At 43.8% G+C, this 15,318-nt stretch overlaps 1 pseudogene across 1 annotated transcript; it reads left to right on the forward strand.

The window, feature by feature from the left end:
• Positions 1 to 1,133: 1,133 nt before the first annotated feature.
• Positions 1,134 to 2,753, forward strand: LOC311065198 (CCR4-NOT transcription complex subunit 2-like; annotated as a pseudogene). The gene is made up of 2 exons: positions 1,134 to 1,608; positions 1,978 to 2,753. The product of its transcript is annotated as a CCR4-NOT transcription complex subunit 2-like (transcript).
• The last annotated feature ends 12,565 nt before the right edge of the window (positions 2,754 to 15,318 follow it).

A 15,318-nucleotide genomic window follows, 5' to 3' on the forward strand; every position in this document is an offset into this window, starting at 1 on the left:
TTAGTAAGATGTCTTCTATGTGTGGTGATTTCCTGGAGTTAAATCATTATGAAAAACTAATGCTTTGTTAAAGGAGATTTTGTTGTGGCAGATTTTATCTGTGAAGCTTGGGAGAGAAGACAGAACACTCTGTATAGTTCCTTACATTTCACATTTTAGACATATTACGGTATGTAAATCTGTAAATCCTTTAACTTGAGAGACCATCAGTTTTCCGTATTAGGACAGATTGAAAATAACTTTCCCCGATCTACAAGCTGATCTTTTCTCCGAAAATAGTCGTTCTACAAGCTCACAGCACGTTGCGTGCGACACGTTGTGAGCTTGTAGATCGGCTATTTTTTTCAAAGATATTTGGTGTGGGTCAACAAAGAACACACAAAGTACAGCACGACTCAGGTCCGTTTTACCAAGTATAGAGGGTCTTAAGTGGTTAAACGCTGTTATAGAGCCATTAATGTCAAGAGAATGCACAGGGACGCAGAGGATGTATGTTTGATTCTCAGTCAGTTTTAAGTGATGAAGGCGACATCCAGAGAATCATAGAAAGCTACAAGGAGTCTGTTCTTTAACAAGGACACGTGGCTTGATGAATACAATCCAAGTCACTGTGTGCATGAGAGATCAAAATGTGTCTTTGCTCTTATCTTTTGAAGGCCAACATCTAAAAACTATTATTAAAGGGCTTGTAGTCAGGAGTATATAGAATAGATTCCGAAGGTGTGTGTTTTAAACCACTGGTTACCAAACTTTTTTTGCACAGTGACGCAGTCGGTAGCGCTGTAGCCTCACAGCTAGAAGGTCCTGGTTTCGACCACGGGGGAAGCTGGGGGCGCTGGGGGCGTGTTCTGTCTTCCGCGTCATCAGTGCCGAGGATTTTAATGCATAATCAAACTGTGGTTACTTGAAAAGTTTGAGAATCACTGAACTGAACTATATTGGAACCCCAATCTACACAGTAAGACCTTGGTGGTCCCGGGACCTGACACTGAGAAACGGTGCACAATAGATATGCCCAAATATGGAGATGACTGACATATTAGTAGTGACATCACCGATGAACTAACATAATCAACTCTGATAACGGGTACAGCACATTTTACACCCCATTACAAAGTAAATTCACTCCCACAATGGATCAACCCACCACGTCCCTCCACCACCCTCCTTCACCCAGCATGGGGTCATTGCCCATGAACACCAGGAACATGCTACACCAGGAACAGGTTGGTCTAGACATTGGAACTGCTGGCAGAAGCAGCAGCATGTGGAGTTCTAGACTAGGAAGTCCCAACCACAGCTCACCCAGCATCATCTGTATGCCCAAGCATCAGCCAGCGTGCCAGCCCTTCTCCACAAACAGCATGTCAGGGTTTGGAATGAACCACAGTCAGGCTTTTGGGACGAACAACTCTGTATCGAGCAGCATCTTCAATGACAGAGGTGTAAGGGACAATGTAACAGGACTGGATTTGTCAGAATTCCCCTTATTAGTGGACATGAGTCGGAGGGAAGAAGGGAGTGGAAACCCAACATCATACCTTGGTACGCTGACAAGACCTTCAAATGAACGGACACAGGATTTTCCCATCCACAACGAGGACTTTCATGCACTGCCTGGCCACAACTACAAACGACACAACTTAAACTCTACTCCTGGCCACAACTTAAACTCTACTCCTGGCCACAACTTAAACTCTGCTCCTGGCCACAACTTAAACTCTACTCCTGGCCACAACTTAAACTCTGCTCCTGGCCACAACTTAAACTCTACTCCTGGCCACAACTTAAACTCTATTCCTGGCCACAACTTAAACTCTATTCCTGGCCACAACTTAAACTCTATTCCTGGCCACAACTTAAACTCTACTCCTGGCCACAACTTAAACTCTACTCCTGGCCACAACTTAAACTCTGCTCCTGGCCACAACTTAAACTCTGCTCCTGGCTGTAACGACAACAGTGAAACCAACTTAGACTACATTCCTGGCCGCAACTACAAGGACCCTACGTTGAGCAATGATGACAGTAAGACCAACTTAAAGTCCACTCCTGGCCACAGCTTGAATTCCACTGGCAAGAGCACACCCAATGCAGAGGGACTGAAGTCCCCAAGAGACAAGACGGCTTCACCACAGAACCGGCAGAAGAAAGGGATCCAGGTGTTGCCTGATGGTCGGGTGACAAACATTCCTTCGGGAATGGTGACGGACCAATTCGGGATGATTGGACTGCTGACATTCCTTCGGGCAGCAGAGACGGATCCTGGAATGGTCCATTTGGCACTGGGAAGTGACCTCACAACACTGGGGCTCGACCTCAACTCACCCACAAATTTGTACCCCAAGTTTGTTTCCCCTTGGGCGTCAGCACCTTCTCAATCTCAGGATATTGACTTCCATGTTCACATAAGGGATAAGTTGCCTGCGATCAACGTGGCTCGATATGGTGAAGACCTGCTGTTCTACCTGTACTACATGCAGGGTGGAGACCTGCAGCTTCAGGCAGCGGCAGAGCTGTTTAACCGGGGGTGGAGGTTCCACAAGGAGGAGCAGGCTTGGATCACCAGGATACCCGGCATGGAGCCTACGATAATGGCCAACACCTGTGAAAGGGGAACGTACTACTTCTTTGATTGTCTTAACTGGAAGAAGAGGGCATCCAAGGAATTCCACCTGGAATATGACGAGCTGGAAAAGAGGCCTCATGTGCCAACAACATGAAACCACAACCCAGCCCAACAGGCCTTCTAAGACGCCCAACCTGTCCTTAGAACTACAGCTGTTCCAGGACATACAGTAGCTCTTGCCACCAGGGGCAGTAAACTACGGCTGTTCCGAGACAGCCTTAGCCACCAGGGACAGTAAACTACAGCTGTTCCGAGATATAGCCCTATAGCCACCAGGGACAGTAAGCTACAGCTGTTCCGAGATAAAGCCCTATAGCCACCAGGGGCAGTAAACTACGGCTGTTCCGAGACAGCCTTAGCCACCAGGGACAGTAAACTACAGCTGTTCCGAGATATAGCCCTATAGCTACCAGGGGCAGTAAACTACAGCTGTTCCGAGATATAGCCCTATAGCCACCAGGGGCAGTAAACTACAGCTGTTCCGAGATATAGCCCTATAGCCACCAGGGGCAGTAAACTACAGCTGTTCCGAGATATAGCCCTATAGCCACCAAGGGCAGTAAACTACAGCTGTTCCGAGACATAGCCCTAGCCACCAGGGGCAGCAAACTACAGCTGTTCCAGGACATAACCCTTGCCACCAGGGGCAGTAAACTACAGCTGTTCCAGGACATTGCCTTAGCCACCAGGGGCAGCAAACTACAGCTGTTCCAGGACATAACCCTTGCCACCATGGGGCAGTAAACTAAAACTGGTCTAAACATAGAAATGTTATTCTTTATTTGTCTGCTTGACTGCAGGCTGGGGGGGCTTTGCCACCATACAGGAGAACAAAATCGAAATGGCATGCTGCCCCAATCAACACTTCCTTCTTTTTCTCTTTTTTGTTACTGTTTTAAGCAAGGTGTTTTGTTTAGGTCTTTTACATTTTCTATTATATATGATCAATTACATTTTTCATAATATCAAAGGGCACAAGCCATTAATTCATCAATGATGTTTATAGAACACTTTTTAGTCAATTTCAAGTACAGTTTTGAGACACAACGTGAACTACTCCGTTAAGTACATGTTGGTGTCAATACTTTTATACTTTTAATCAAGTTCATTTTGCAGGGAGGAAAGGGGCTTCCATGCATTCTCGGTCCCGGCGGTGGAGTGATTTATAGAGCGCTCCCTCCGTCGTGTGTGTTTATATCCCCCCCCCCCCCCCCCCCCACATATATAAAGTGAAACAAACCTCAAATTGTACTTAAGTACAGTACTTGAGTAAATGTACTGAGTTACTTTAACTCAGTGACTCGCACCAGTGGTCAGAAAAAGGTCAGTGACAATTGAGGCTGTAGATTCCTTTAGAAAAGATCAAACCAAAAGTTAGAAAACCTTCTGTTGCACCTGAGACACTCTGTTGTTGAACACAAAAGTGTTTCCTCTCCATTTGCTCTTTGGTGTGACTCTTTGGCCACAAAACGTTTGAAAACCACCGGTTTTCAAAACCACCTTATCCCTACATAAGACTCTGTTTTATGTAGGGATGTTTGAGCTCAATCCATAACCTACAGTATTTCATGTGGACTTTACAGCGTCTGGAAGCAGTCTGTCTGCGACTAAAACATGTTTTCAACAGGAGAGAGAGAGAGAGAGAGAGAGAGAGAGGGAGGAAAAAATCAGAGTAGAAGGCTAATCCACAAATGAACATTTATCGACAAGTGTCGAGTGCTGTCGGACAGAAGCAGCAGCTGCCACCGGGATGGCCCTCGTAATCTTCATGCTACACACACACACAGACACAGACACACACACACACACACACACACACACACACACACACACACACACACACACACACACACACACACACACACACACACACACACACACACACACACACACACACACACACACACACACACTTGAAGCTGGCCAGCTGTCGGCACGCACGCCAATTCATCATCAAGATAAATGTGAGTTTTGCCAAACACGCCGCCAACCCGACCAACCGCCCACCCCCCACCACCACCCCGCAAGGGATGTGATGTCATCGTCGTTGTAGCTGTTTGACACGCGACAGAAGTGTTCACCGCAGGAGACAAGGAGCGCCGAGCCGAGCCATACCGACCCAACCTGAGCTCCAGACAGTGGTGGAAAAAATACTCACATGTTTTTCTTTGATAAGTAAAAGTATCAAAACTGAAATGTATAAAGTCCGGAATTCAAAATGTACTTGAGTAAAAGTACAAAAAGTATTGGTATCAAAATGTACCAAAAGTAGAAAGTACTACCATGCAGAATGTCCCATTTCACAAGTTTTCAAACGTATAAAAATGTCTTCTTTTGAAATGTCACAATGTGTCGCATCGCGACGCATTGTGAGCTTGTGTGTATGTTTTGTAAAATAAAATAAAAATATAAGTAATCTACAGTAACTAGTAACTAAAGCTGTTCAAATAATTGTAGTGGAGTAAAAGTATAATATTTGTCTCTGAGATGTAGTGGAGTAGAAGTAAAAGTATTAGAAATTGGAAATACTCAAGTAAAGTACAAATACCTCAAAATTATACTTAAGTACAGTACTTAAGCAAATGTACTCTGAGCTCTGTGGTGGACGTACTCCCATTTTCATACTAAAAGTATTAATACCACAATGTAGACATAGTCTGTAAGTAAAGGTCCTGCATTAAAGCAAAACAAACAAAAGTATTGGCATCCAAACACACTTAGAGTACCAAGTACTCAGACTTTTCAGGAGTTTGTCAGGTTCTTTCAAAAGCGGCAGATAGAAGCTCACAACACACGTTGCATTGTGAGCTTCTTGTAGACCTGCTATTTTAGCAGTACACAATAGGGCTTAATTGGTTCATGTATGTTTTGAAATAATAATACATATTGATATAGTTGCTGTCAGGCAAAAACCTCTTATCTCCATATTTTAAAGACGGGGTGCCGTGATTTCCAGTGACCCCCCCCACTTAAACATAATCATCAGGTATTACGGTTATATTAGGAGGAAGATTTTTTTCAAAAAGGTGTACAGAAAGTGTTAAAATTATGTTTTTATGTGGACACACCTCCAGTTCATATAGTATACCTGGTTCTCACCTTAGCACCTCCTCCACCACCTTAGCACCACCCACATGTCCTAGTCCCTCCTCCTCCTCATGCCCACACCTGTTGTGTTATGATAATGAGGGGGAGGGTATGTTTTTACTATGTCACTAAAGCGCTGTTTTTCTATTGGCACGTTTGACCCTCAAGGTTTCGGCCTCCAGGAAGAAACTCAAAATAGTCAGAGAAGACATAAAACACCATAAAACACCACCAGAGGGCTTAATGAAGTTCTATCAACTTCATAGACACATGAAAAACAGAAACAGTGCAAAACCATGGCACCACCTCTTTAACTTCTTGTGTTTTTTCTCGGAAAAAAAAGGAAATACAGCGTCACACAAAAGTATCAAAAGTAGCAGATCCACAAGCTCGAAACGCGGCGCTAAACGTTGCGTTTTCTGTCAAAACGCGTCCTGTGCGTGCCCAGTGCTCCATATATGGGCATATCAGCTGGACCGGCTGTGCCGCGTAGGCGTGGGCAGTGTTGCCAGATTCTGTGAGAGAAACAAGCAGCCAGGTCTAGGAAAACCAGCCCAAAAGAAACGACTATGGGCCACAAGTGCACTTTAACATATACATCAGCTATTTGAAAATAGCCGATCTACAAGCTCACAACGCGCCGCGATGCACCGCGTTGTGAGCTTGTAGATCGGCTATTTTCAAATGAAATCTTGCGGGGAAATTATAATTAGCAGATCTGGCAACCCTGGGCGTGGGTACCGCGTAACTTCTAGTTGATAAAAAAAAATGACGTTCCTAAAATCGCAGTCCTGAAATGTTGAAGTCCTCACAATTATAGTAAAATACAAGTACATTTGCTCAAGTACTGTACTTAAGTACATTTTTGAGATGCTTTTACTTTACTGGAGTATTTCCAATATTTCTACTTCTACTCCACTACATCTCAGAGGCAAATATTGTACTTTTACTCCACTACAATTATTTGAAAACTTTAGTTACTAGTTACTTTGCACATATAAATTATTATATTATAAAACATACATTTAACCACTTTAGCCCTGTTTTATACAATATACAATACAATAAATATATTTTGATGCCAATACGTTTGTACTTTTACTCAAGTAACATTTTGAACACAGGCCTTTTGCTTGTAACAGAGTATTTCTACATTGTGGTATTGCTACTTCTAATTATAAGTGAAATATCTGAGCGCTTCTTCCGCGCGCGCGTGCGTGTGCGTGCGCATGCATTTTGTGTGTACCTGTCTGCCACTGGGTGGTTGGGGCGGACGTGGGGGAGGGGGGGGGGGGCGTCCTGATCAATAGACGCCTCTCTCCCGGGTAGAGCCATTAGCACACAGGCCCCATACCTAACAAACCAAGCTCTGACCTTTCAGCTTTAATACCCACCCCCCCCCCCCCCCCCCCTCGCTCAGCTGCAGGCCCCCCCCCCCCACCCCCGACCGCAGAGGAGCGCTCCTATACGGCGCACGGCGGGTGGCAAGGAGAAAAAAGGTGAACGCGGTTGGTTGTGTGAGCGCTTTGTAAACGTAATGCAGATTGATCACTGTCTCCCGGGCATTATTGCCGTTCGTCAAGGAAAAAAAGGATTCTGGGAGAGTAACGGGGGAGGAGGGAGGGAGGAAGGGAGGGAGGAGGCTTCCATGCAGCCAAGCCATAGTCCCGGCGGTGTGAGTGATTTATAGAACGCTCCCTCTCCGTCGTGTGTGTTTATATCCCCCCCCCCGGGCCTGCTGCGTGCATAGTCTTTATGGATGTCGGGGGGGCGTTTCCTACCTGAAGTCATTTTCATTTTTCATGCATAAACTGTGTTGCCTTAACATCACTTAAAAAAAAAATCCACGACGGAGGGGAGGGTAGGGGGGTGGTTGGCAGAGGCGCCGGAATGGAATATGACGTGGGGGGACACAGCAGGGACACATGCACGTGCGTGAAGCGCACGTGCATGTGGACCGTGCGCGTGTGCTCGAAAACTTAGCGGTTATTTCGGGTGGGTTTGTTGATTTTTGGGGGGGATATTGCGGTTATTTCAGTTAATTCGGTTCGCCTCGCGCTCGCGGTGGTCGCGAGGTGCGGGGGACTGGACAGATTTTTTTTTTTTTTTTGCTGGACTGAATAGTGTGGGGACACAGTGTCCTTTCATTAAACAGGCTCCGGCGCCACTGGTGGGTGGTGGGGGAGAGTGGGTGGAGGTGGTCCTCCTGAATGACTATGGCGGTCGCTTTTGCCTTAAACATGAAATAGATGTTTAAAGGCGTTTGCAGTTTTACAACAATTATGTCTTTCTTTTTTTTCAATGTTCCGTTGGAGTAGAAATCGTATTAGTAAGTGTGTTGTGTCGTTTTGCCGGAACAATTTAAAAGACTTAAGCAAAAATGGGCTTTATAGCTTTTTTCTTATACGGTTGAAGTGTTTGTTTGAGTTTGTGACAAAGTTACAATATCATGTCAGTTCCCTTGTCTGCGTTCTCTCTTTCCACACTCTCAAGTTCAAAGTCCAAGGGAGAGAGTTTCATGAACTGTCTTTTTTTGCCAATTGCCTAAGCTGTAATCCTGGGAGCTACGCTCCCTCTGCCAACTTGGGGAGAGCCCCGAACTGAGCTCATACTTCCTTCAACGCATGAGGAGCTAGCAGGACGCTTCTTATCACCTGACAGGGGGGAGTTTCCCCAGTAGGACGTAGTGCGTGGAAGGAAAACGTTATTCCAACCAGTTCCTTTCCTCTCCATCAGGCTCCCCGGCTGACCAGGGGGAGGCAGTATAGAGACCAGGATTACTGCCCTTTGTGAGGGGACACAGGGAGAGAACATGCAAACTCCACACAGAAAGGCCCTTTCGCTACCCCTACCGATATGGGCAGTGATGACGCGGAGGAGAGAACACGCCCTCAGCGCCCACAGCATCACCACTGGGAATCGAACCCAGGACCTTCTAGCTGTGAGGCGACTGCGCCATCAACTGCGCCGCCGTGTCTGTTGGGAACCTTTATTTTGTAATGATGTCCTAGTGTTTCCTGTTTAGCCTCGTTGCCGCTTCCTGTCTTGTCTCACCAGTCTGTAATTGCAATTGTAGTTCACCTGTGTCTTGTTCAGCTCCAGCCAATCGTGTGTTGATTGTACGTTTCACCTGTGTCTACTTAATCTTTGTCTATTTAAACCTCCCTAGTCATTGTTACTGTGTGTTCCTGCCTGTGCATGTTATCATCTGCTGAAATGCATTGGGAGTTTTGTGTTTATAAATCATCATTGGACTTCATCGGTTTGCTTGAGTCCTCAGCTAACACACCGTAGAGAGTACAGTTCTTGAAGTCAGAGGGGTCTTCAACAGGGGGTCCAACACTCCAATGGGGTCCTCAGAGTTACTAAGGGGGGGGGGGGGTCTCCAAATCTTTGTGTGATAGGAACTGTTGTTTTACACGAATCACTTGATTCCTAGCATCCCTATATTCTGAGGGGAACATTAGCCCCAACAAATCAGATCTAAAAGCTGAAAACTGATTAATAAGGCGTTTGTAGAATCGGCCTCAGGTCTTAGTGGGTTAAGACATTAAGCTTAATAATTCAACTCGGAAATTAACTTGGAACAGTTTTGATCAAACTTAAATTTGTCACAGGCAAATTACAAAAGCTAGAGGTTTGGCCCTCACATCTAGGCCCGATCAAAAGAGAAGATGCTGCGGCCCAAAGGAAGGAAAGATGCTGTGGCTAAAATGTTAAGATGTAGTAGGAAATGTAGTTTTATATTAACCGTACAATTAGAGGTGCACGATATTGTTCTTTTGAAACCGATATCGATAACTTCCTGCTTCTCAAGACAGATACCGATAACCGATAAATACAAATATATATACATCTGTAGTAAAACCTCATTATCTTCTTTTTTTTTCACCAATCCTTTTTTTGCAAAAACATCTAAAGTTGCTTCAATCTTGTTCTCACGTTGCTTGCTGTGGTCCCTGTGAAATAGATATCAATATTATGCATTTGATTCTCACACTGCTCCACATTTATTATAGAGAAAAAGCTTATGTGTGTGTTGACGTTCTGTTGACATCCTACAGACGGCAGCCAGTTGGAGTAACGCCATTGGTTATCCTATGTTATGACATCATTAGAAGATTAATTGTCAACGCTGCTAAACCGGACTGTCTACTGTGTAGAACAAAGGATTCTGGACTGTGATTGTGCTGGTGGTCGATTCTCTATCAACAGTCATCGGCTTCCTTGATTGGCCAACCCCAACTCATCAGCTTTGGCTTTGTGGATTTGTCAACCTTTGTGATTCATAAGCAGTAGAACACACATTAGGAACTCTACTTTTACAGAGCAAGACTTAAAGTACGGTGTTAGAAATGTTCTGCTGGACGCTGCATCTGAGTGGAGGACCAGCGATATACAAACCTGCAGCTGTTGCAGTTGGAGACAGGGTGTACGCCTTTGAAGGGCTCTGTGATGGCAACAAGGATAAGATTAGTGTTCACGTTTTCAACGCAGTGTCTTTACGCTGGAGGACGTTGCCCTCAGTGACACCTGGAAGAGGAGATGGTCTCCCCTTGTGCTACGCCCACTCAGCTGTGCTGGTTGAAGATACCATCTACATCTGGGCAGGTTGTCAGGTCTACTCAGATGAGTACCACAACATGCTTTATGCCTTTGATGTCGACACCCACAGATGGTTCAACCCTGTGGTTTCTGGGACTGTCCCAGAGGGGAGGAGGTGCCATTCAGCCTGTGTCTTGAAGAAGGTAATATTTATCCATGGAGGATTATTAATGATTAATTATAATGACACTAATGACACGTACAAGTTGGACACCACCACAATGGTCTGGTCTTTAATTAACATCAGAGGCACTCCGCCACTTGCTTCAGCAGGACACTCTGCCACCATCATGGGGACAAAGACGTTTGTGTTCGGTGGCTGGAGGTGTTTGACAGAGTGTTTGACACAGAGACCAACTGCTGGCTGAGCACGCCTTCTGCACAGCTTCCACACAGACACCTGGAACATTTAGCCTTTGCCCACAATGGAGAGCTGTACATATATTATACATACGTCAACAAGCTGTGGAAATTCAAACCAGAGACCCTCTCCTGGAAGGAGGTTGAGACCAAGGGGAAAGGCCCGTCCGACATTATGGATATGTGCTGCCGCATGGTGGGAGATCGTATCATTCTCTTAGGAAGACACATCACAGCCGGTGACCTGTATATCTTAGACTTAAGTCCTAGTCTGAAGACGCTATGCAAGATAGCGGTTATTCAGTGCGGTCTGGAGCGGGCGGGACTCACACATGATGTCAGTGTAGATTTGCATTGAATGTGTAGGGGTTAGGGGTGTACAATGGGTGGCCAATCACATTGCAGGGTTAGGGGGGTACAATGGGTGGCCAATCACAGTGCAGCAAATGTCAACGTCCCAACCTCACATATAGGGGCGGCTACACCGCCCAGAAATCACACCCAGTGTGAAGTGAGCGGTGATATTTATGAGTTATTAATTTCATCATGCATCTCGGTAGCCAATCACAGCACGTCCTGCACACATTTTCACGACGGAAAGAAAAACTTTCACCACGGATGGGTCCTGAACCCTCTTATAGGAGCGGTTGCACCGCTCAAAAAGCCACTAAACAAACTAAAGGGGAGAAATGACTCACTCGATTTTCCTACCTTTTCAAGTAGTCACAGAATATTTATCTCCAGTATGATTTTTGTGTCTTAGCAGAATCCGTCGGTGGCAGGCAAAAGAGTTAACATGCATGCTTCTTGTTTGGTGGCTGCACCAAATTAGCAGATTTGATTGCCGATTGTGATCAATAATGAGACAGAGTCCTATTTTAAGGCCGTACAATTCTACCAACTTCTTTTTTTTCCCTCCTTCCTGTGAAGTAGCTCATAGCGTGGCACCGAGTGCCGCGCTATGAGCTTGTAGATCTGCTATTTTTGAAAAAAAAAAAAAATCGAAAAATCTTTGCTTCTGGGGGTCCCTGGAACAGAATATTTTGAGATGGGGGTCCGCAGCCAAATACATATCATTTTGGGGGTCCTTGACATGAAGACGTTTGAGAACCACTGATATAGAAACATATGTTTTTCAGAAAACTGTTGGGATTTAGGAAGACATTGGCTATAAGAATCGGCCTCAGGTCTTAATGGGTTTGGGGTCCAGTAAAGGACCTGAATATTGGATACCTCTATCCAACATCCCGGTCCCTTGCTTACTGGACCTGGCCCACCCCCTGGCCCCCCCAAAAGAGCAGAATTAATGTCAAGCTAAACAAACAAACAAACCACCTAATGCTTGAGTGGCCGTGATTTTTCCATTACTTTTGTTTTCATTTATTTGATATATATATATATTGTTTAATGTTTATTTTATTTGAAAGTGATTTAGCCCTTTATCAGAATATTAATGGATAAAAAAATATACATACCTTATACCTACAGTAATAATAACAAGCAAATTCAGTTGGCATGCGATCCACCAGCAGATCCTCTGAGTTATCACGCTGGGCAAGACCTGGGATGTTGGTTGTCTAGGAAGTTTGCAACCGGAAATGGTTGAATTTGGCGGAAGTACCGCCCAAGGAAATGACGTTGATGCTTTACAAATCGTTAAAGTTAACATTCTCCGTGAATGAAACGAGTGTTGTGATTGGTCAAAAAATATCGTTTCCGGGGGAAACGGAAATCCGGAAATCCTATCCACTCAGGACTTCCTAGACACTCGCTGCTTTAGGTCGTGACCAGGCTCTTCTTTTCGCAGATAAGTGAGGCTGGGACCGAGGCTACTGAGTTATGTGGCAGGGACTTTTTTGCTTCTTAACAGAAAAATGCTCCCAAGTTTCTCTCTTGGGTGACACTTAGAAATCAGGCCATGGGCCAAGAAAGCTGCACCTTGCACAGCCAGACCGGGTCCAAAGTGAAGCACATGAACCCTAGTGTCCCTATTCTGGGGCCAACATTTCAGTAAATGTATTTGGTGTAGAGGAGGAAAAGGAGGGGGCCTAATACTGTTGACCCCTGGGGGACCCCGGTGCATAGTCTGGTTCTGTGTCAAAAAGGATTACAACAACGTTTTATCTCCATATTTCATCTTTTTCACGTGTTTTGTTTTCGTGAATTGATTATGCAAATTCATAGTTAATCCTATAATCATGTCTCACAAAAGTAGTGAATGCTTTGTAAGCTGGTGAGCAATTTCTCATAATGATTTGCCTCAAAATAGGTACCATGGCCCAACATTTGTAATATAGAATAACTGGGCTTATAGATATGTTGCAAATGTGTTTAAATGTTTTTGTTGAAGCATTCAACGAAGCGACATAATTACACGTTGATCAGCATGTTTGACATGTCCGCCAGTGTGACCACAATTTGGGTAAGTGTTTACTATAGCATGTCTTAATGTAGGCAGGGGTGTGTGTTCTGACGGAGATTCGCACTCCACTGCTCGCTCCTACCTTTTTCGGTAGGCAGTGGTGGAAAAAGTACTCAAATGTTTTACTTAAGTAAAAGTATAAATACTCCAATGTAGAAGTACTCTGTTACAAGTAAAAGTCCAGAATTCTAAATTTACTTGAGTAAAATGTACTAAAATGTTTGAAAATAGCAGATCTACAAGCTCACAACGCGTCGCGATGCGTTGTGAGCTTGTAGATTGGCTATTTTCAAAAAGCCTATGTATAAAATAGGGCTAAAGTGGTTAATGTGTGTTTTATAATATAATAATTTATATCTGCAAAGTAACTAGTAACTAAAGTTTTCAAATAATTGTAGTGGAGTAAAAATACAATATTTGCCTCTGAGATGTAGTGGAGTAGAAGTAAAAGTATAGACAATTGGAAATACTCCAGTTAAGTACAGTAGGCTACTTGAGACCCATGATTTATTATGTATATTTTTACTTTTTGTGTTGTTTTTTTTCATAAATGAACACCCTAAGATCATACTACACGAGAGCATCAAAAGTATCAGATCCTTTTTTTTTTGTCTTTATGCTTTTTTTTGGGAAAAAACTAATACAAATATTATAAACGAAAAGTAGCAGATCTACACGCTCGAAACGCGTCGCTTTCAATTTATGAAAAAAAAACACAAAAAGTTATAATATACATAATAAATTATGTAAATATCTTGAGTTCTAAAGTAAAAACGGGTTTCACTCCCACTGTTGCATCCCTTTTTTCCCTGAAAAGTCTGCCCGAAAGCAACGCTTTGCTTCATCCACATAGCTATGGTAGCATCCCCTATCACGTTGGACAGGGCTTTCCAGACAGTATGTATGCTGGCTGACCAGTGGTGCGCTGGGAGACATGTCCAGGTGTGCCTTGGGAATTGTGTGACAACCATACAAAGCCAGCCAGCCAGCTCTCTCTCTCGCTCTCGCTCTCGCTCTCTCTCTCTCTCTCTCTCTCTCTCTCTCTCTCTCTCTCTCTCTCTCGGTATTGGCTTAGGAATGAGAACCAAACAAAAACAATATCCATGAATTCAATTCTCCACGGGGTGACTAATGGATAGGAAAGAAAAGTCATTTTGGGGGTGAACCATCCCTTTAAGTGGTTAAGTAAAGACATTGTATAACTTCTTCCTTCCACCCCCTGAAACTATGGCAGATAAACACCCACTTCAGAAAGTTTTTTACCACAACAGGGCTTTTTTTGCAAAACATTGCATCCTCCCTGGAGGCCGCTCTTGTTTCTGTCTGCCATATGCCCTATAACCCACCAAAAAAAAACTAAACCATGCAAATATAAGACAGAAGCCAAGCGCTGAGAAATGGCTCCCAAACACATCCACAGGTACAGAGGGTTCATCCCAAAGCCAAGCACAGACCAAAAAAAAAAAAGCGAGCCCATGAATATTTATAAGATTTTTTTAGCCTGCATGTAAATATCTTCTCCTCACCTGCCACTATCACGTTGAGCTGCCTCTCAGGTGAAACTCTTCTTAACCTATTCAATACGGCAATGCTATGATTCCCTGCTTTCATATGACATGAAAAAATGAAAATGAAAAAATGCTAGATGACTGTCTCCCAGTCAAATTTGGTCACATTTGTGTCATTTTAGATGTCTTCGGGCTATTAAAAAATAGCAGATATACAAGATCATAGCGGCATAGATCTGCTTTTTTTTAAAATCTTGATTTCTTTTGCAAATATTTGAATATATATTCTTTTGAAGCAAACATTTTTGAGCTTGTAGATCTGCTATTTTTGAAAAAGAATCGTGAAAATGTGTTGTGACCGAGTGTCGCGCTATGAGCTGGTAGATCTTTTTTTTTGCTTCTGTCTAACAGTTTTTTTTTCCTTCTTTTTTTACGTATGTTGCTATAAGTAGCCAATAAATAGCCAATAGCCTACTTTGGCTATTTTTTAATAGCCAAAGTATAAAAATAATGGCTATAGCTAAAATCTAAAATGACAGACGTTTTTCAGAAAAAAATATAAAAAAAATATTTTTCACGATTTTTCAAAAATAGCAGATCTACAAGCTCGTAGCAGATTACAAGCTCATAGCGCGGCACCAAGTGCCGCGCTATGAGCTTGTAGATCTGCTATTTTTTAATAGCCAAAGAAATCTAAAGTGACACAG

The sequence above is a fragment of the Gymnoscopelus microlampas genome, assembly GCF_963454915.1.
Source record: "Gymnoscopelus microlampas genome assembly, chromosome: 17".
Lineage (NCBI taxonomy): Eukaryota > Metazoa > Chordata > Actinopteri > Myctophiformes > Myctophidae > Gymnoscopelus > Gymnoscopelus microlampas.